At 37.6% G+C, this 22,176-nt stretch overlaps 1 long non-coding RNA gene across 1 annotated transcript; it reads right to left on the bottom strand.

The window, feature by feature from the left end:
- Positions 1-7,110: 7,110 nt before the first annotated feature.
- LOC138407054 (uncharacterized) lies at positions 7,111-20,136 on the bottom strand. The gene is made up of 2 exons (XR_011240492.1): positions 9,357-20,136; positions 7,111-8,823 (listed from the first exon to the last, which is right to left on the bottom strand). It is a non-coding gene; the product is annotated as an uncharacterized lncRNA (long non-coding RNA).
- Positions 20,137-22,176: the final 2,040 nt, after the last annotated feature.

Here is a 22,176-nt window from a genome sequence, read left to right as displayed (position 1 = left end):
TGGATGATTTCCATGTAAAAATCGAATTATTTTATATTCAATTCTTGCCAATAGATCACTTTCTCCTAAGTCTTATACACTGGACCTTTGAAGAAAATACTTCATTCAATACATTGTACTCATTTTCTTGTTGACAGTTTTTCATGCTCAAAAATCTTTGCTTTAACCCTCCGTTTAAGTGAATTGGTTTTTACTTTATTTGAAGTAAGAGTAGTTCAGTTAAAGAAGTCAAAGTACATTTCAGAACCTGTACTTTTATACTTTTACTTGGTTAAAGAAGCCGAAACAGTGGTTAAACTTCAGCTCAAGTTATTTTTAATACAAGTATCTGTACCTCTACTTGAGTAAAGAATGTGTGTGCTTTTATCACCTCTGCACACACATACACACACACAGTGGATTTTTTTTAACAACAGGGAGACCACAACTTCGCAATACCCACAAGCAACAGTTAAATTCGAAAAAACAAGCTGCAAAGCAACCAAACTCACGCCATGCAAACTGCCAATACAACTGCCTGGACACTCCAAACAATTTGTAGAGCAACACATAATGTCCTGAGCACGTAATTACATAGGCATCAGGACAAACACCAAATGTTAGCTCTCAACTTGAACCCAGTTATGATGCTGTGGCAAGACTTTAGAGTACAGCATGAATGTACAGTTCATGCTCAAAAACCTATGTGCTGGATTTTACAAAGTCCTGCAATGGCAATGGTTCAAAAATTCCTCCACAGGGATGTAAAAGACTTAAAGTTATTGCAAATAGAACAGTTTTTAGGTTTTAGGGTGGATTACCGTTCAATGGGGGATTTAGATTAACTCTTTCCTTTCAATAAATCCAATGATGTACTCACATTGTCTTTACCTTATATTAAAATGTGTTTGATGATCTGCAACATTGCTCAAAAAACATTCCTCTGTTACGTCATGCTGTCAAAAAATAACTTGATGATGTGAAGAGCTACTTGTTTCTCTTATCTGTGAAGATAGTTCTTGATAAATCTTTATAAGGCTATATGTTTGGAGTCATTGCTATGTGCATGATTGTATTATGCATGTTATTAATTATAATATTTTTGCACGGCACTAAATACAAACGATTTCTGCATCATCATGCCCACTCTCAATTAACATACAGAAACAGAAGCAAATGAGACAGAACTGTGGTTGTTCTCTAAGATGTGATACAGTTACATTTTGTTCTGTTGTTGCCTTTTAACTGAAGTGCCAGTATGTATGACATGTGTCATATCAGCCTATGTTGTGGTGGCTGGTCATTATCCTGTCTGGTCCATCGGCCATCACGGACCAACATCCTGTCTGGTCAACAGACTGAGGCCCCTGCTGAAGAAATACAGAGTCACTGTGTACTTGTCTGGCCATGACCACAATCTGCAGGTATGTAAGTGAGTGCACGCTCAATCATAAAAAATATCATGTGTACATAGATTCATCAAGGAAGTGTATCTCAGTGTGTTGTTATTTGTCTGTCTGTCTCTTTGACAGTTATTTATTCTTTTTCATATCCCACTTATCACACTGTGTTTGAGAAGAGTATGTGCAAGATTGCCCCTCTCTGTACAGGAGGTGGCATTCACTAGTGGGTGCTACAAAGACTGTACTTGTTGATAGTTCAAAGCTAGTTTGCATCATTTTCTGGCACCAAGACTGGCATGTGCCCACATTACACAATCACAGGTTTTATACATTTCCAAAAATTAGAAACCATCCAGATAGTTATTGGGTTAAATTATACTTTGTTTCAACGGATATTACTGGTAATTAGTCATAAAGATGAAATCTTATTTATTTTATATGAGCACAGTGTTGACATATTGTTCCAGGAAGATGAGCATTTGTTTTTCCTGCAGTAGTATAACTTACAGTCCAACAATTGGCTTCAACTTATCTCAATGAAGTAAATGATTGCACAATGTGATGGCTACTGAGTAAAGACAGCATTAAGAATGGTACACTGTAAGCCTTATCTTCACTATGCAAGTCTGTATGGCACAAAATGACTGTAAAAAAACTAAAGTCACTGCACAACAGAAGCAGAAAGGGAGGGGGGATTGAAAAGATGGAAACAATAACATAGAATGATACACTGTGATGGAATATCTGGTAACTTCATCTACCACTTGTATGATATGGTTTTATATTTAATTTTATAATTACCTCAACATTATGAAGTGATCTGTGTGTCTGTAAAACACGTTGGAGCAAGAGGAATCTACTGTGCAACGTGAGTGTTGCAGTCTAAGCATACAGATGTGTTGATTGTCAATATGTGTGTGTCAGTGTAAGAGGGAATCAATGTGCTGCATAAAGCCCTACAATGAAATAAGATTGGAAACAAGTGGTGGATATGAGAACAGTTCAATCAGAGAGAGACTTTAACTTGACAGTTGAATATTTTTTTTTATTTCTATGCAATTAAGTCTTTTGGCATTTTGACGCCTATGTGATGTCATCGGCATCAGAGGGGTTGATGGAGAAATAATTATGAATGACTCTGCTGGACTGGACCATGGTTTCGGATTAAACCGGAGGAGATTGGGTTGAAGGGGAGTTACAGCGGATCACTAATGACAGCTGACTGCCGGAGAGAGGAGAAAGGATTTCAAATTTGATCACAACCGCACGACTGGCTGGATGAGATTGTGGCAATATCTGAATGGCCATTCAAAATGCCCACAATCAGCTGATTAATAAGAAGAAATACATATAGAGAGATAGATTTGTGAGTAATTGAATATTTCAAATTTCAAATTTATATAGCACGGTATCACAACAAGCAGTTGTCTAAGGGTGCTGCACAAAAGTCCAAGTCCAAGAAGAAACACAAAATCCAACTTGTTCCACACCGAGCAAGCATGAGCAATAGCGGGGAGGAAAAACTCCCAGGTGTAAGAAACCTCCGGCAGAACTGGGCTCTGTGTGGACGGCCTCTGCCAGGAACGGTTTATGAGAAAGTCTTCCTGAATTATACTTCCTACTTATACTGAGCAGCTTCATGTTGCAGCTGAATACCCCTCATCTTACCCTCCTCTTCCAAACATGAAAGAGAACCTGTGGCAGCCTTCACTTGTCATAAAAACTCAAGAGGCGTTTAGTTTGTCCAGTTTTTACTACTGTAAAAACATGGCGGCCTCTGTAGAGAGGACCTGCTCCCCATGTAAATATAAATTATTTAAATATAGATGGCTCAGTCTAAGAAAACAACAATCGTACAATTTAGATAAAACACACTAGTGAAAACATCACTAGGATTACTTTGTATTCAGTTTCTGCTCCCTTTCACCTAAATCTTACACACTGAACCTTTAATGAATTTTGTCGCTGTATCTTGGTCTAATTGAGCACAACATTGATGCCTTTAATGCTGTCTGTCTCTGTATTTTTAACAGTTCATCAGAGAGGATGATGGGAGCTCATATGTAGTCAGTGGGAGTGGGGTGGTAGGCGATCCTGACACCACTCACAAGGACAGTGTTCCTCAGTCCTGGCAGCTCTACTCCAGTCCTGTCAATCACACAATAGGAGGCGTGGCTTACTTCCAGGTCACTGAGCATAAGATGACAGTCACCTTCATGCAGACTAACAAGAAATGTGTTTACCGCACAGAGCTGCCAACACGTATAGTCAGAAGTAATGGAATGCTCTAAAACTGAAGATATGATTACTGATATCTTTGGGCGATGGCATGTTACTATTAAGTGAAATATGTGTATATTCATAGTATTTTGTACTGTATGTAATGTTTTACACATGTAACAAAATATAAACTGTTTTATGTCTTTTGTTGTGCATTGTATTTCATGATGGAGGCCTCAATGTGCAGGATGAATTATAGCTCTACTTGCATACAAGTAAGTAGTAGATCAATAGTAGAGCAAAATTGGACCAAATTAATATTTGATTGTCATATTACTGCTTTTATTTGTTTAAGTTTTTATTTACTTTGCTTGCTTTTCAGTCAAAGCACTTCCGTTTTTTAAAGTGCTATATGAATAAAGTGTATTACTAGTAGTAGTAGTAGTAGTAGTAGTATCAATATTATTATTATTATTATTATCATAGTATTCAAGTGAGTTTACTATGAGTGAGTGACTACAACAAGTTTCTGGAATCAGTGTGGGCGCCCATCTGCCTTGACTATAGGAGAATAATGGAGAAGAGGAGAGATGAGTGGATAAGAGGGGAGAGAAGAGAGAGAGAGAGGGACAGAGAGAGACTGTTGTTGTCATAAAAATATAAATATAATGAATAGTGATACATTGAGATGCAATTATATTATTAATAATAACAGTTTATCATCATCATCTTAATCATAATATGGTGGTAGTATTAGTAATGAAATTTGGAGAGAGAGGGAGAGAGATAGAGAGATGGAAGCACAAACAATGGACTTTAGTTACATGAAGTAATATGAGAAAAATATGGGGTCACAGGCACAGTTCAGTGCATGTTGGGAGTTGTAGAAGAAAATTGTTGTTGTTTTCTCTATTTCTTTTGATATTTTTATGCACCTTTCAAGTTCCTGCTTTTCTTCATGACATCGATCTTTGTGTTTACAAAGATCGATGTGTGTCTACTTTCCCAGGAGGATGGCTTTTGAGACAGCTTTCCTGATTACATGTTGTTATGGCCTGGCTGGCTGAGACCATAACAATAATAATAATAAATGTATTTATACATAAAATGCGGCTAAAATGTATTATCATAGCAACAGGTCTTGAGTTGTTTCTTAAAACTATCAACAGAAGAAGCATGTCTGATGTGTGGTGGGAGTTTGTTCCAAACCTTTGGATAGCATAGCATAGGAAAGCATAGCAAGAGAAAGCTGCTTCCCCAAACCTTTTATTGTTTGTTTTGGGGACATTGAGCAAGCCCGCTGTAGACGACCTGAGGGAATGATTCGTAACATATTCCGATAAACAGTCAGAGATGTATGACGGTGCTGTACCATTAAGAGAATTAAAAACAAGTAAAATAATTTTAAAATCAATCCTCAGTGATGCTAGAAGCCAGTGTAAAGACACTAAAATAAGAGTAATATGGAATCTTTTCCTATTTCTCATTAAAACCATGGCTGCTGAATTTTGCAAAAGCTGTAGGCGATCGATGGATTTTTTCGGTAATCCTGAATATAGTGCATTACAGTAGTCCAGGCGAGAAAGTATAAAAGCATCAACTTTTTGTCAGTTTCCAAAGTGAGGTACAGTCTTACTCTTGCAATGTTTCTTGAATGATAAAAGGCAATCTTTGTGACATTGTTTATGTGTGGATTAAAATCTAGTCCTGAGTAACACCCAGGTTCTTTATTTTTGATTTGTTTTGCTGCTCCAACTTTGCCGATAATCTTTTGTCCTTGAACATCAGTACCAATTACAAGATTTTCAGTTTTATTTTCACAGGCAATTTATAACTTGGTTTGGCGCATCAGAGTCATCTGGCACTAAATAAGGGAAGACACATGATGGATCAGATTTTTCTAACAAAAAGTAATTTTCAAAGAACTAAAACAAAAAAGAAATTCAACTGATAAGGCTGACAGGAACTGAATTCCAGACCAAAACAAGATCAAATTAATGCTACAGAAATCAAAACTCATCTGAATGGCAGGATGAGCATGGCTATTATTATATGAGGCAGTGGCCAGCTACCTCTACTTCACTGATGGCCCCCAGCTCCAGCCAAAGCAGGATCTTGCAACACAAGACACACAAGCAAGTATACCTAGGCAAGATGCTGAACCCCAAATTGCCCTTCATTGAAAAAAAAACTGTATGAATATGTGTGTGAATGGGTGAATTGCAAACTGTATTGTAAAGTGCTTTGAGTGATCATCAAGACTAGAAAGGTGCTATATAAATACAAACCATTCCCAAGCTCTCACATCACAGTGTGAATTCAATTTACTTGAACCCCCAATGCATACAGATATGCCACATCAGCAGGGGTGCTGAAGGTGTTTATCACATGACAGTGAATGACTGGAGCATAATTGTATAATAAATTAGCCTGTCCAGGACTTCCTGGAGTTGTATTCACATTTATATTCACAGAGACCCCTCCATCGGCAAAGAGATGATAATGAGTGAATTTTCTTTTTGCGTTGAACTATCCATTTAAGTGATGATTCAAAACCTAAACTCTGAATGTTGACCATTAGAAAGAATTGTACCACCTTGTGTGATGTCTCTCCCCACTCTGCAGTGAGTAAAACACATCTGAACAAGCCACAACATTTTTATTCTTTCACAGAATTCCCCAAGCGGTCGACAGGTAACAAATGCATGGACTACTTTTTCAGTATTCTTTGAGACGAGATGTTTCTCATTTTCATATTTTGTAGGTGGAAGAAGGCTGGCCCAGAGGCTTGTTTTCATGTAGCTCCAAGGTTCCCCACAGTAAAGCTGGGGGCCAGGCTTAAGCCATGCAAGATAACTGGGTTCAGACCTCTTTATATACAGTCTATGGTTCAGACAATGTTTCTCTGAGACATTTAAGTACTTCTCTTTTGTTTGCCGTAAACCATATTATATTGTATGGCATCAAGATGTAATTATCTGTAGAAATGTCAGTCTGTGAATGTAACAAATGGTTTCATTTGAGGTTTAATTGATGGGTGCAGAATGGCCCTGAAACAGGATATTTCCTTTGATTACTACCCTACCTCATTACCTCTACCTTCAGTGTGGCTCTTCATATTGTAGGCATGGACAAGGCTATTCTTAATTCTTGGTTATTTACCCAAATTTGTAAAAGACTATGGTTTATCTTTTCTACTTTGTATTTGTATTTTGGTTTTCTTACATGATGCCCATGGGTGATCATGACCATCTCATTGCTGAATATTAGTTGTGAAACCTTATTGTTGTTTCTATCTTGGCATAGAAATTGTGTTATCTCCCTGCTAAAATTTGTAGAATCAACAAAATGCATTCTGTCCACTTTACTCTTTGGATTGACTAAATGAAAATAATGAAGTTAATCTGGGTAACTTTACAGCTTTAACTGTAACTGGTGAGATTACTCCTCTCTCAATGCCAGAAGACAAAAAAAAACTAAATTTATGAGGGAGGCTACTAAGTCAAAGTCAAAGTCAAAGTAGCTTTATTGTCAACTATTTCACATGTAAACATACAAAGCAGTCGAAAGAACGTTTCCCACTCTCCCCACAGTGAAACATATAAAGTGCACAGGCACAACAGATAAACAACAGATAAACATTACTTGGAGCTAAGTAATATACAGTATACAGACAAGACATTACATAACTTAACATAACATATCTCTAAATAGAACATACATAGATAAAAGTATTAGCAGTGCAAGTCAAAAGAGGTAAAAGTGATAAGTGATAAAAAGTGATAAAGTGCAGAGACAGTTTGTTTCAGAGTCCTGAGTGATTTTTGGAGGGGGGGGGGGGGATTCAGCCTATTGTCAGACTGTCGGATATGGCTGGGGGGAGTGAGTGGGGAGAATTTAGCTTCCTGACAGCTTGGTGGATGAAGCTATTGCTGAGTCTGGTGGTGCGGGAACGGAGGGTCCTATACCTTCTTCCAGAGGGTAGGAGGCTGAAAAGGCTGTGTGCGGGGTGGCTGGTGTCCCTCGCAATCGAGGTGGCTTTCCGGGTGAGGCGGGTGGTGTATATGCTTTGCAAGGAAGTAGATTACATAACATATAAGTATCTACTAGAGTGGATTTTTTTCAAACCCATACAGAATTATAGAATCTAGAATTATTAAGGTAAGAGTGTAAAAATATGAATGCCTTTTGTCAAGATTTAATAGACATAAAATGGATCAGGTTTCACTTTTTAGATTTTTTTGTCACCCTTTGATGAAGATGCACAGAACTCCTTTTACAGTGAAGTTCTTAAAACTATAGATGGATGTAAGCCCCCTGGACATCACTTAGGGTTAATTAACAAGTACTATTGTTTATTCAGTGTGTTGGGGTTCTGGGTTCTGCACATTCAGTCCAAGCATTTTTGCAATCCTGACATCTCCAATTCCTGTCTTTAAATCATTCAGATCTGCTGAGATGGCGCATGTATGTGCAGGAGTCACCATAGGTCCATGGGAGTCACTTGCAGGTTGGAGATTCCGAGGGAGTTCGAAGTATCTCGATAATTCAGAAATTCAGAAAAAAAACTACTCCGAAAAACAGATAAGAATTACTTCGAAAAACAGAAAAAAAAAAATTGCCAGAAAAACAGAAAAAAATATTCAAAAAAACAAACCAAAAAATAAATTACTCAGAAAAAAATGATTTTTTTTTTTTTTCAAGTGAATGCAATACACTTCCGTAGAATTCTCCTGAAATTCTATGGACATTATACTAGGATGCCAGGAGGAGAAAGTCTGCAAAAACTGGGGAGCGTCTCACTTGGACATTTGCATTCACACATGCACCTCCTCTGGCAAATATACTGAGGAACTGCTGAGTTCGGTGCATGTCAGAAAGCAGCTTGAGAAAGACAGAGCTGAGCTGCAACAAGAGGTCATTGGGAAGGACCAGAGCACTGACGGGCTCTGGGACAATTTAACAGCTGTTATTTCCAACATGTTTTGTCAATTAGAAAAAAGTCTTCACGAGTGTAGCAGAAGAATGTACTGTCTTTGTAGGGGCAGAACCGTGGTGAGCTGGTGTGAGGGGACTCAATGAGGTCAATGGTGGCCCCCCTCGGGGTTTCGGACAGGACGTCAGCTGTGTAGTAGGCGTTCAGGTCAGTCAGAGAGCTGGACAGATCACACACTGTTTCTGTGGTCCGGATACAGTGAGGAGTCCTCTGTTGCCAGAAACCCTGTAAAATTTGACAAGTTTCATATGGACATGAATGATGGATGAAAATAGTCTTATTTAGTCTATAATAGACACCAGATGAGCAATAAATTAGGTCTTAAGTCTGTCTAGTCTGGGTATCATTTATAACGCATACAGTCAGAAATAAATAATTTATTATCTGTGCAAAATAACATTGATGTGAATATACTGTGGAACAATGAGCTGAAAGAGCTGTTTGCAGCTGTTGGCATTTGTTAATTCTATTTGATTGTTGACATTGCTCTTGCCTCTTTCATTTTTCTCTTATTGAAACACAAAGGTCAATTGTCTTTTAGTTATCTTACTATTTAAAGAGCTCAGGCCTAAAATATACATTCCAGTAAAAGCTTTAACTGAATCAACAATGGAAAAACTCATTCCTGCAAGGTCACATAGCGGGAAAGTGTGAGGGCATTTGCTTTCCGTGGACACACTGACAAGATGAACGTTTCTGGGAATTAAATGCCATTTGTTAAAAGAGTTAAAGGGTGAGGTTCGGATGCAGGTACTTACGTAGAGTACTCCACACTGTAGCTGTAAGTGGCTGATGGTTTTGGTTCCCAGGACAAAATGGTTTTAAAGTTGGTTGATTTCCAATTTTGTGCTTGGGGATAGGAGCCTGGAAAATGAGACAATTTGTGTAAGATACTATACTAACATGATTTAAATGAAGGTTATAGTGACACACAAATGTTGACTCCTGTCATTATGAAAGAAAACAATACACCAAAGGTGTTTTATATACTTTATTAACTTATACAAGTAATTTCCATAGGTGAGCTGAACAGGGGACTGTCACACAGTGATAGGGCCTTAGTGCCATAAGTTTTAAACTATTAAAGGCCCAGTGTGTAAGATTTAAGTGAAAGGGAACTATTATTTAATGTAGAATAATTCTCATGTTTTCACTAGTTTATTTCATCTAAATTGTATGAATTGTAGTTTCCTTACCCCAGAAAAGGCCCTTTAAATTTAAATACTTCGAGGGGACCCTCTCTACGGAGGCCACTATGTTTTTTACATTAGTCCAGACTGAACAAACTAAACACCTTTTGAGTTTTCATGACAATTAAAGGCTGCTTCAGTTTCTTTTTCATGTTTGGAAGGAGAGGGTGAGGTGAGGGGTAATCAGTTGCAACATGCAATTTCAACACTAGATATCACAAAATTCTACACAGCGAACACTATTTAACACTAAACTACACTTTTAAGTAATAAACACTTAACACCTTAATTGAGGCCCGTCACAATATGTAGGACTACACACATTCATTAGAGAGAAAAAAGCTTTGCACAAATGAGGCACTGTGGACCAGAAATAATTAAAAAAGCCACAAGTTCAGATACAGCACTTTGTCAGTGAGATAAGATAATGTTAATGTTGTGACTAGAGCACGTTGCGATTGTCAGTGTAAAATATCCTTGGTCCTATATTTTATTGGACTGACTGTTCTGTCACAACCACAAATGTGTGTTTTTTATGACTACAAAGCAGCAGTAGAAAGTGTGGCACCCAAAGAACATAAGAGAAGGGCTGTTTTTATATCAGCAGTCTGTTACCTTACCTTACCTGAGTTGTTTAAGTCAGATCAGTCATTTCTTATTAACAACAGCTATACACTGTGGTAAGTCATTGCTGTTTCTTTGCAGTATGAGCAAATACTGAGAAGAAACAGCAGTCCCCTCCCCCCTCATGTTACATAATGTTTTAGGTACTAACAAATGCCTCAACATTAAATTGTTACAGGTAATCTTAAATTCTTAAATGTGATTTACAGCCTATAAAGCACGAGTGTCCACTGGTGTTCAAACATTTTTTTTCAAATATTAATCCTGCAAAGTGTGTAGTGACTTGTACTGAAAACTCTATAAGACATGAAAACTGTAAAGAGTATTTCTATGTGTGCCGGAAATCTAAACATAAACACTAAACGAATGACTGTATGCTGCTCCTCCAGTGACCTGTTCATGTAGATCTGTTCATGTGAATCCAACTTTACATTTGCTATACATTTACATTTTCACACTCACAATACTACAAAACAAACTGCTCCACACAGAGAATCATAGTATTTGATATTGTATGTACATATCATATGTCGCGCTACTACAATTTGACTTTAAGGTCATTTGAGAGAACGCGTGGAATGAAGGGCGAGCAGCGTGGACTCACCTGAGGCGGAGCGTGTGGAGAGAAAGAAGAGTGTAGAGACGAGAGCTGCTGTGACCATCATCTCCTCTGATGTATTCCTAAAGGTTCTGTTCTGTGTCTGTGCTGCTACTGAGCGAGTACCCTGTGCAGTTTGTGGATCGTCTGACTCTCTCGCTGGAAACCAGTGGTTTTAGCAACAAGCGGGGCATAGCCAAATATGGAGCGTCCGGCCGTGGCGTCACCAGACTGACACAGCCACAGTATTGCAAATTACTATACAGCATGCTGTCCTGCTGAGGTCATCCGCCACGTAATCAACCTTACTGATGTATTATTAGTTATTATTGTTATTCATATTATTGTTGTTATTATTATTGTTGTTGTTGTTGCTATTGTTGTTGTTATTATTATATCGGCGTTTTGGTCAGTCAGCATATAATTATTGGACACCAACCAATCACAGCTATGAAATCAGCTCTATTCATTCATTCATTCTCTCACTTCACCTGGCAGATTCTTTGAAATCAAGTGAAAGAAAGAAACATGGAACATCTGTAACAAATTCCAAGTAAGTAACTGAGGCTGATTTCAGAAAAACCATTGTTGCAACAAAGTCCTCAAATTACAATGCATGCTCCAAATCAAGGGCTTCTATTACCTCAACACAAAAGGCCTGATATAACAAGTTTTCTTGTTCTGTGAAGGTGAGAGACAGTTTATAGGCCAACGTTAAACAATAGTCCACCTGAGTCGCAGTGGTTTCTGTGAATATTTCTGCTACCAACACCTGAACTCTTCTTCAGTATTCAACAGTTCAACATTCATTCCACGCTGCTCTACAACCCTCACAGACAAAAGAGATCAAATAATCAGGCACATGCAAAAACTTACATATTGCAACCTTGTAATGGTTGACTTGTTATTTTTAGTGACACTGTTGCGGTGTAATGTTCAATAACATGATTCAATCTTGTGATTGAATTAAGTTTCCAAGTGTTAATAATTCAATCATATGTATTTTCCAAGTTGACAAAACTATTACACTTGAATTCGACCAGGAACATATCAGATGCTATTATATTCCACTGTTTAAAAAAACAAATCCAGGTTTTTAAAAAAAAAGGTGGTTTGTGATAAACAACACAATAGTTTCCCCCCAGTATTTATTGTATGCAAAATAATTCATTAGACTTATTTATCTCAAAATGAGTTTTTCATTTGGCTCAATATTTATATATTTGCTTATTATTTTAATTACCACAAGAAGTTTTAAAAAGATGTAACAGGTGGTGAATATGTTTCATGACAGATTTATAAAATTTTTAATTTGGTTGGTCAATGTTCAACAGACACAAAGATGTTGGTAATGTGACTCAAACCGAGAGGTATAGTAGGTTCAGTGTCGTCATAGTGGGAATGGAATGGATGACATGCTTCCCGATGGTATGTTGACCATACAACCCTTACTACAGCGTGAGAGAACCTAAATATTCTAGAAGCTTACAAGCTCTGACCAGGTTGATGGCATCATCATGTCTCTGCAGAGGACATTAGTCAGGACTTCCACTAAGAGCTCAAGTGGGTGATCTGGAGGTCTATTCATAGACTGAGTGGTTTAGAGTTATATGCTTGCAGACATACAGAGACACTGAGAGTGAGTTTGGACTGTGGTATGTTAATAGAGAGGTTTATACTGTGTTAACCACAGTTAATATTCCATGTTACTGATAGGGAAGCCCTCTGTTGTTTGTTTTTGCTCTCATATGTACAGGGTGGCCTGCCTTTTCAAATCAGTCTTACTACTACATTACTTCACCACACACGGTAACCTGTTCAACAATGTAACTGTAATAAAATCTCTGCAAATTCAGTTTCACATGCAGATTAAATCAAGTGAAACTATCAGCAGGAAGGTTGGAATGCATGTACAACACTATAGCTTTGTGAGATGATTAGGAAGGACTGTCAATGATTTGTAGCAAATTTCAAAGCAGAGACAGTGGTTGTTTAATGTAGACGGCAGTTTTTCTTCCCATGGAGTTGGCACATGTGGCACTTTGCCAGAGCTCCTCCCCCTGCCCCATTATCCTCCTAGTCCCACAAGCCCCCCCACCCCTGGCAGTGAGGGGCCTGGCTGTATTACAGTTCACCGTGGCTTGAATACCAAGGAACACTCTGAAGGGAAGGACTGAATCCAAATGACTAAATGAGTCCACCAACTGTTAACACAGGATAAAGCTTCAGGAACACATGCACACATACCTGCACACGCACACATTGTCAAGAAAAGCAACAACAGCAGAGTTTAGTGATCTGTGTTGATGGGTGAGATTAAATTTAAATACCAGAGAAAAGCTTAATGCTCCCAGACCCTGGTGAATTATGTAATTCTATTTCAATTTCTCCCCCCAAAAAATCTTACCTTTATAGTACTGACTTCAGTGCAGCAATCAAGCATTCACTTGGCTCTGTGGTCTTGGCTCTTGCTTCTTTAGTCTTAGTCTTAGTGAACTTTATTGTCAACCAAACAATGGAACAGGTCACAGAGGATTCAAATTGCGTTTCCCCATACTCCAAATGTGCAAGTAATATATAACACACAACTTATAACAAACAACAAATAGTGCAAACAAACAACAACAATGGAAACAACATATACAGACAGACAATGGACCTATAAGTTGTATAAGAAAAAATAAATAAATAAATAAAATAAAATAAAATGAAAATAAAATGAAATTCACAGTGTGACAGAGTGTATTCATGACAATAAAAGTAATTCTTCTTTTTCTTCTTCTATTCAAATTTTGAGGTATGTTATCAAGGGGCTATAATGAAGATTCAACACGGAAAAGTGCAAAGTGTAAAAAGGGTGGTAAGGGGGAGGTGCAGCCATACAGTATATCTGGGTGTCAAACACTGTTGGATCCACCTGAGATTTATTTTCCTTTTATTTTCAGTGTATAATCTTCAGCAGTCCTTTTCAACTGCAGCCCATTGGGCCAAAGTGTGTTTGGGTTCTGAGGGTTCTGCTTCCCCCTCAACACAATAGAGGTATTTATCACAATATACAGTACAGACAAATCCAACAACAACTCTTTCTGGGACACTTTACATCCCTTAAGTCCCTGTTACTATAATCAACCAATTGCAGACTACTTTTATTTTCTGAATCTGAATAATGCTTTAGAAAGTTTCTCCAAATGGTCTTTAGAGTGAATATCCTTTCACAGCCAATGTGTCTCATCCATCTATCAGTTTATCAAATGAGTAAAACCAGAGGTGGGAAGTAACAAAGTACAAATATTTCATTACTGTACTTAAGTTGATTTTTCAGGTATCTACTCCTTAAATTCTCAAAACTGGCTCGTTACTTGTTTCAACCTCCACGGATGACAACACGACATAAGAAAACACATCAACACAGAGAGGACCTCAGAGGACCTCACTAAACCATCCAATCTATGGTAGTGACAGGTGGTGTGTACAAAGGGCAGGGACTTAATCAGCCCGAACACATTCCACATCCATTTATTCCCTGTAGTCTTTATTATTCTGTCTGAAATTTGGCAGCAAAACTAGATGTGTGTCCAGTGATTTTTTTTCTCAGTACCAGTTCTGTGTAGGTTGATACCAAAAGAGGAAAACTATCCTATATCCTAGAAAAAGCATTGTGTATCATTATATTAAAAATTCATTTTTACTTTTTACTCATATACTTGAGAACATTTCAGAGCCTGTACTTGAGTTAAGGAGTTGTATCAGTACTTTTACTTTTACCAGAGTCTTTTTTTACTCAAGTATCTGTATTTCTACTTTAGTAAAGAATGTGAGTACCTTTGCCACCTCTGAGTAACACAGTGTAATGTGTAAATATGCAGTGACAACCTGAGCTACTGTCCCGAGATGAGAAGTTCAATGAAAGGTTTCACAATGAACTACACTGGCCATGCTCTTTCTGCAGATTTATTGCAGAGTTTAAACAGCAACATGGATTTGTTATTATGTTCAGTTAATAATGAAATTGCCTTTACACCACAGTGATGGACATGAATTGGAAAGAGAGAGAGCTGAGGGAGAGTTCAAGACAATAAGAAAACAATTACTATTTCTTAAGTAATTATTCACTGACAAAAATTATCACCTCCGATAAAATGTGAAGATCGATACCTAACACCATAATTCTCACAAAGTCATCAGGATTAATTGTTCTCTTTAAATTTACCAGCTGGGGGCAGATGTTTATTTAACACTGTGCCATCCTCTCTTTTTATGTTGTTGAAAGATAAAAGGATGTTAAAATTTCTTCTGTCATTCTATTGAGGAAATGTCAAAGACAAAGGCCTGTGAGGCTGGGCGTCATCCAGCACTTCCTGTTTTGCAAACTTGTTACTTATGGCATATTTACCAGGAGCATAAGCCTGCATCCTCTAAGAGAGGATGTGGTCATCTTAGTATTTCATGTAAATTAATTGGCAAGTCACGGGTTCTTAAATATCTATTTACAACATTAAACAACTTCACAATAAACCTTTGAATAATATTGACAAGCTGCGGGAATGGGGATTGTCTGTCTAATGGAAGGAGACAGTGTGTAAACTGAGGTCTGCTGGGAGTCAGTCAGCAGCAAGTGCCCAGTTGACCTTCTTATCTGCTCAGATAGCTGGTAAGAGCCAAACACAGGTTTCACATTCCTGTGATGGTAGACAGCTTGGGCATATATGGGGCAGCTACTCACACAGTCCTCATACAGTGCCAGCAAATTTATCTCTGCCTTTATTCACACAAGCAAGACATGGATGCCATTAGATAAATAAAACCACTTCACTTTCACCGTCCTGCAGCTATTGGGCATACAGGTCGATCTGGTTTGATTACAAGCATCGCTGCTGAACAGAGGAGCCGATGGTTTGGTCAAACAAAGGAGATGGAGCAAGAGGAAAGTCAAACACTTCTTTCTGTAAGTTTAATTCAGATGGACTCATTAGTACACATCACCTGATTGACATGCACAAATGAGCAAAGAACATAGGATAATCTGTGATCTTATAACTCACAGCCCCCTCCCACTAAGCATGCACAGGTATATATTACCCTTCTGTAGTTCCACTCAGTGGAGGAGACATCCTGTCCTTTTGTTTACATGTTCTGTGGATGACCCCCCCCCCCCTGTGAGATCCCAGTTGTTTGATCCCAATCAGAGATACAACGAGATACCATAAAGTTGTGGTTTCTCAAGGCCATAAAACTCAAGTCTCTTAAGCCACCATCGTAAACCTTAAAGTTGCCCTTGGTCAGTCCTCGACATACAGTACATGTCTGCTCATGCAATTATACATACACAAATGTAACATTTCCATTACAGTGCTAAAAGTGTTATAGCTGAGCAGGGATCAGTGAGGATGAGGTCGTATTTAAAGGGACCGCTTTGGTGAGAGAATGGGCTGTGATTGGTGAGTGACTGACGAGCACCCATGAACCTATCGGTAGCTGAGCACATGACTCTGTGTCCTGCATGAACTAACACAATGCTTCATTAGTCGCTATTCAAGTTCAGGATTTCCACAGTGACATTCTCACTTTAAACTTAATTTAAGGTATCTCAAATTGAGGCAAATTAAAGCTGACCTTGAATTATGATCAGTCACAATCAAATTGTCATATATCACAAATCATAAACTGGATTTATTCACATAATTAATTATGGATAAAATTACAAAGTATGTTGCAGAAATCTGGAATGGATATCTATATCATTGAGTATTGTACAAGAAGACAAGTAAATTATTTTTAAATAAACAGCATGGAACTAGTACATGTTGTATCATGCAGGACAGTTTTATGGCCTCGAGAAACCACAACTTTATGGTATCTCATTGTATCTCTGATTGGGATCAAACAACTGGGATCTCGCAGGGGGGGGGGGGGGGGGGTCATTCACAGAACATGTAAACAAAAGGACAGGATGTCTCCTCCACTGAGTGAAACTACAGAAGGGTAATATATATCTTTGCATGCTTAGTGGGAGGGGGCTGTGAGTTATAAGAACACAGATTCTCCTATGTTCTTTGCTCATTTGTGCATGTCAATCAGGTGATGTGTACTAATGAGTCCATCTGCAGATGCTGAATTAAACTTACAGAAAGAAGTGTTTTACTTTGTGCTTGTTTCACAGAAATTGCCACCACAGCACAGAGTACAAACACGGTTGTGGTAAATCATCTTAACCGAAGTACCTTGCCTGCTACGCCCACTGGGGGGTTCTGCATATGTTCCCTGTTTTATCTTAGCACGCTGCTCGGCTAACCAGGGAACATCCAAAGAATGGAGCCTTCAGCGCCAATCATAACTGTGTCCCCATTTGCAACAAATGGGTAAATCATAACAAAGGGTTCCTGACTGAACTCGGAATTAAATGGTTAATATCTGAAACTATAATAGTTCAACTGAATTGTAGATATCTAATGTTATTTTAATGCTACCATTACCTGTCTTGACATGTACTGTAGATGTTTGAGAGAGTGTCTGAGCCAGGGACAGTAGACATCACTGAGGTTCCATCAATAAGGTGAGTATTGAAACACATGATATTTTACAATATACTGTGATGTAGATTCTCAGAAAGTTACAGAAATTTGTGGGGAAAAATTGTTTACAGATGCTATGAATGTCATGTTAATTTCTGACACTCAGTTCACATTTATAGAGTTGGCTTGTTTTGTCAAGAAATCATCCATGTAAAATAAAAGAACATGGAACAAATTATTTATCATGTATTGCTATATTTCTTTCTTTACCATTTTCACATTCAGTATGGCCAGAGGAATTATGTTTTCAGGTTGTCCATCCATCTGTCTTGCCCATTCATATGAATGCGATATCTCATGAACAACTACGTTATGTTAGTCAAAGGTCAAAAGGTCAAGCTCACATGACTTTGCATTGTTTTGAATACAATTTATCAGGATTGTCCAAAGGAAATATCATTACATGTGGCACAAACATTCATTTCGACTCAATGATGACTTGAATAGAATTCAGTTGTCAAAGATCAAATGGCAAGGTCACTAGGACCTCACAAAGTTCACTTCTTGCCTTGTAAATGTGATATATCTGAAATGCCTTCAGGGAATTCTTTCACATTCACATGAATTTGGGTTTCATTTTGGTAGCCAAATGTCACAGTGTTCTCACAAAGTATGTAAATATTTTTCCTTAAATTGATATCTAAAGATCAGCTCATGGGAATGTCATCAAACTTGGTAAAAATATTAACTTCAATTCAAAGATGAAGGATTGTAATTCCCTTCGAAGTTAAAAGTCAGAGTAACGTCACTGTGAATGTGATATGTTAGGACTGTCAGTAGGGAATTTCATTATATCTGGTAACTTGGACTGCTTGAGGGAATTTCTTGAGATTATATCAAGGAATAAAGTGATTGAACAGAGTAAGGTATTGAGATGAATCGCATATGATTCAGACTTCACACCAAACACAGCAGATAGTAGATTCAGTAGATGGGACGCGGGACCAGAAATATTTTGGGAACTTTTAAAAAGAAGAACATCAAAAGTTTTCAGGATCTAAAAAATCAGTATGGATTAAACAATCAAGATTTATACAGATATCTACAGATGCGGCATTATATGGAGCAAACTATAACAAAGTTTAATTCAGATGAGCCTGAGTCAGGAATCATTAAGTTATTCATCTCAGCATATGATTCAGACCAGGGAAAGAAACTAATCACAAAACTATATAAAGAAGTGGAAAGATTAAAGGGTAACAATATGACATATATAAAAGAAAAGGGGGGAAAAGAGGCTGGGTGGCAGTTATCAGAGGAGGAATGGGACAAGGTAAATGAAGGACAGTGGAAAACAACATGCTTCCTCTCATGGAGAGAATATGGTTGGAAGAACATTGTAAGATACTTTATTACACCAACACCAGAAATCTCAAGACACACGATGTTGGAGACTGTGTGGGGAAAATAAGGCCAACCATTTTCATATCTTTTGGGGATGCCCTTGTATTATACCTTTTTGGCAAGAGTTAAAGAAGAGTATGGAAACAATTCTGAAAGTGCAAATTCCACTTTCATTTGAAGTTTTATATTTGGGAAAAGAGAACCAGGAGATTAAATATATATTTCGAATAATGGTGGTGGTGGCTAAAAAGGCCATCACCAGAAAATGGCTAAAAAAAGATCCACCAAAAATAGAGGATTGGGTAGATGTAATGCTCGATATATATAGAATGGAGAAGCTGACTTTCTCAGCTAGACTAAAATCATAAACTTTTAAAAACTACTGGGAAAACTGGATTGATTTTGTGTCTCCATTGAGAGCAGACTTTGTGCAATAAGGACAGTGTGTATTGCAGAGTGTTGACCCCCTTGGTTCAGGCTACAAACTTGTTTATTGTTCATTTATTGATTTGATATGTTTACCCCAATCAGGAGACAAAGAACAATGCAGGAGAGGTGTGAAAATAAGGACAAGAGTGAAAAAGCGGTTCATTTTACTTCACATTTGCTCTACTGTAACTTTACTTGAGAATGCATGTCCAATTATGTCTCTGCTCTGCGGTGGAAGTATAGGAATGTTTTATACTGTTGTAAAATTATACACATTATGTAAAATATTGATGGAATATTGATATGTGGAATCAATAAAAAAGATAATTGAAAAAAAAAAAAAGCTCTGGGTGTTGCAGGTCAAAAGATCAAATTTGGGGCCTTTTGGGTTCAAATGTCTGGTTAGGGTAACTACACATGGCTCTTACTGCTGCTGGTGTTAGATTAACTTTTTGAACATAAAAACACAAGAATAAACAAAAATACTGTTCTCTAAGTGCTGCAACTGTCAGTAAACATTACAACCATAACATGAATATGCTCTAGTATTAGAATATGAGAAATGTAATGTTACTCTGCTACTTCAGCTAACTTGCGGGAGGATGAGGTCGTATTTAAAGAGACCACTTTGGTGAGAGAATGGGCTGTGATTGGTGGGTGACTGACGAGCACCCATAAACCTATCGGTAGCTGAGCACATGACTCTGTGTCCTGCATGAACTAACACAATGCTTCATTAGTCACAATTCAAGTTCAGGATTTCTATGATGACATTCTCACTTTAAACCTCATTTAAAGTATCTTGAATTGAGGCAAATTAAAGCTGACCTTGAATTATGATCAGTCAGAATCAAATTGTCATATATCACAAATCATAAACTGGATTTATTTTCATAATTAATTATGGATAAAATTACAAAGTATGTAGCAGAAATCTGAAATGGATATCTATATCATTGAGCATTGTACAAGTTACATTGTACAAGTACATGTTCTACTGAATAAGGGATCAGCCACTTGCTATCTGTAAACCCCCAACCCCCAAGTGAATCTCCTTATATTATGCTCGGTGTTGTTTGGGCAAAGAAAAAATTAAAAGAAAAAAAGTCTAATTTTTGCATTTTAGCAGGTGCTCTTAATAAAAATGTTCCCTTTTTAGCACCATGCATCTTATCCACTGAAATATCCACACTTACATCACTGATATAAACATATACCTATTGAGATTTAATTAAAGTAAATGGAGAATTAAAGGATTACCTCCACATTTGCTATGGTTTGAGATACTGCTGCTAGTGCGACATCTAGTGGCAGTGAATATCGCTAATGAATATCATATGTACATAAACACTCTCAGAGGTGGGTAGTAGAACCTGTGGTGAACTTCAGCTGACATAAAAACTCAAAAGCTTTAGTTTGTCCAGTTTGGACACACTCCTGATGTAAATATAAAGTATTTAAATCTAGCAGGGCCCATTCTGTTTAATCTGTACAATTTTGACAATTGCCCACTGGTGGATTATTTTATATTCAATTCTTGCCAATAGATCACTTTCTCCTTAGTCTTATACACTGGACCATCTAAGAAAATACTTCATTCAATACATTGTACTCATTTTCTTGTGGACAGTTTTTCATGCTCAAAAATCTTTGCTTTAACCCTCCGTTTAAGTGAATTGTTTTTTACTTTATTTGAAGTAAGAGTAGTTCAGTTAAAGAAGTCAAAGTACATTTCAGAACCTGTACTTTTATACTTTTACTTGGTTAAAGAAGCCGAAACAGTGGTTAAACTTCAGCTCAAGTTATTTTTAATACAAGTATCTGTACCTCTACTTGAGTAAAGAATGTGTGTGCTTTTATCACCTCTGCACACACATGCACACACACAGTGGATTTTTTTTAACAACAGGGAGACCACAACTTCGCAATAACACAACGATACCCACAAGCAACAGTTAAATTCGAAAAAAAAAGCTGCAAAGCAACCAAACTCACGCCATGCAGTAGCAAACTGCCAATACAACTGCCTGGACACTCCAAACTATTTGTAGAGCAACACATAATGTCCTGAGCACGTACTTACATAGGCATCAGGACAAACACCATATGTTAGCTCTCAACTTGAACCCGGTTATGATGCTGTGGCAAGACTTTAGAGTACAGCATGAATGTACAGTACATGCTCAAAAACCTATGTGCTGGATTTTAAAAAGTCCTGCAATGGCAATGGTTCAAAAATTCCTCCACAGGGATGTAAAAGACTTAAAGTTATTGCAAATAGAACAGTATTTAGGTTTTGGGGTGGATTACCTTTCAATGGGGGATTTAGATGAACTCTTTCCTTTCAATAAATCCAATGATGTACTCACATTGTCTTTACCTTATATTAAAATGTGTTTGATGATCTGCAACATTGCTCAAAAAACATTCCTCTGTTACGTCATGCTGTCAAAAAATAACTTGATGATGTGAAGAGCTACTTGTTTCTCTTATCTGTGAAGATAGTTCTTGATAAATCTTTATAAGGCTATATGTTTGGAGTCATTGCTATGTGCATGATTGTATTATGCATGTTATTAATTATAATATTTTTGCACGGCACTAAATACAAACGATTTCTGCATCATCATGCCACTCTCAATTAACATACAGAAACAGAAGCAAATGAGACAGAACTGTGGTTGTTCTCTAAGATGTGATACAGTTACATTTTGTTCTGTTGTTGCCTTTTAACTGTAGTGCCAGTATGTATGACATGTGTCAGATCAGCCTATGTTGTGGTGGCTGGTCATTATCCTGTCTGGTTCATCGGCCATCACGG

Source organism: Paralichthys olivaceus, chromosome 24, assembly GCF_024713975.1.
Source record: "Paralichthys olivaceus isolate ysfri-2021 chromosome 24, ASM2471397v2, whole genome shotgun sequence".
Lineage (NCBI taxonomy): Eukaryota > Metazoa > Chordata > Actinopteri > Pleuronectiformes > Paralichthyidae > Paralichthys > Paralichthys olivaceus.
The sequence above is the reverse complement of the archived record's forward strand: the minus strand, read 5'-3'. Positions and strand labels throughout refer to the sequence as shown.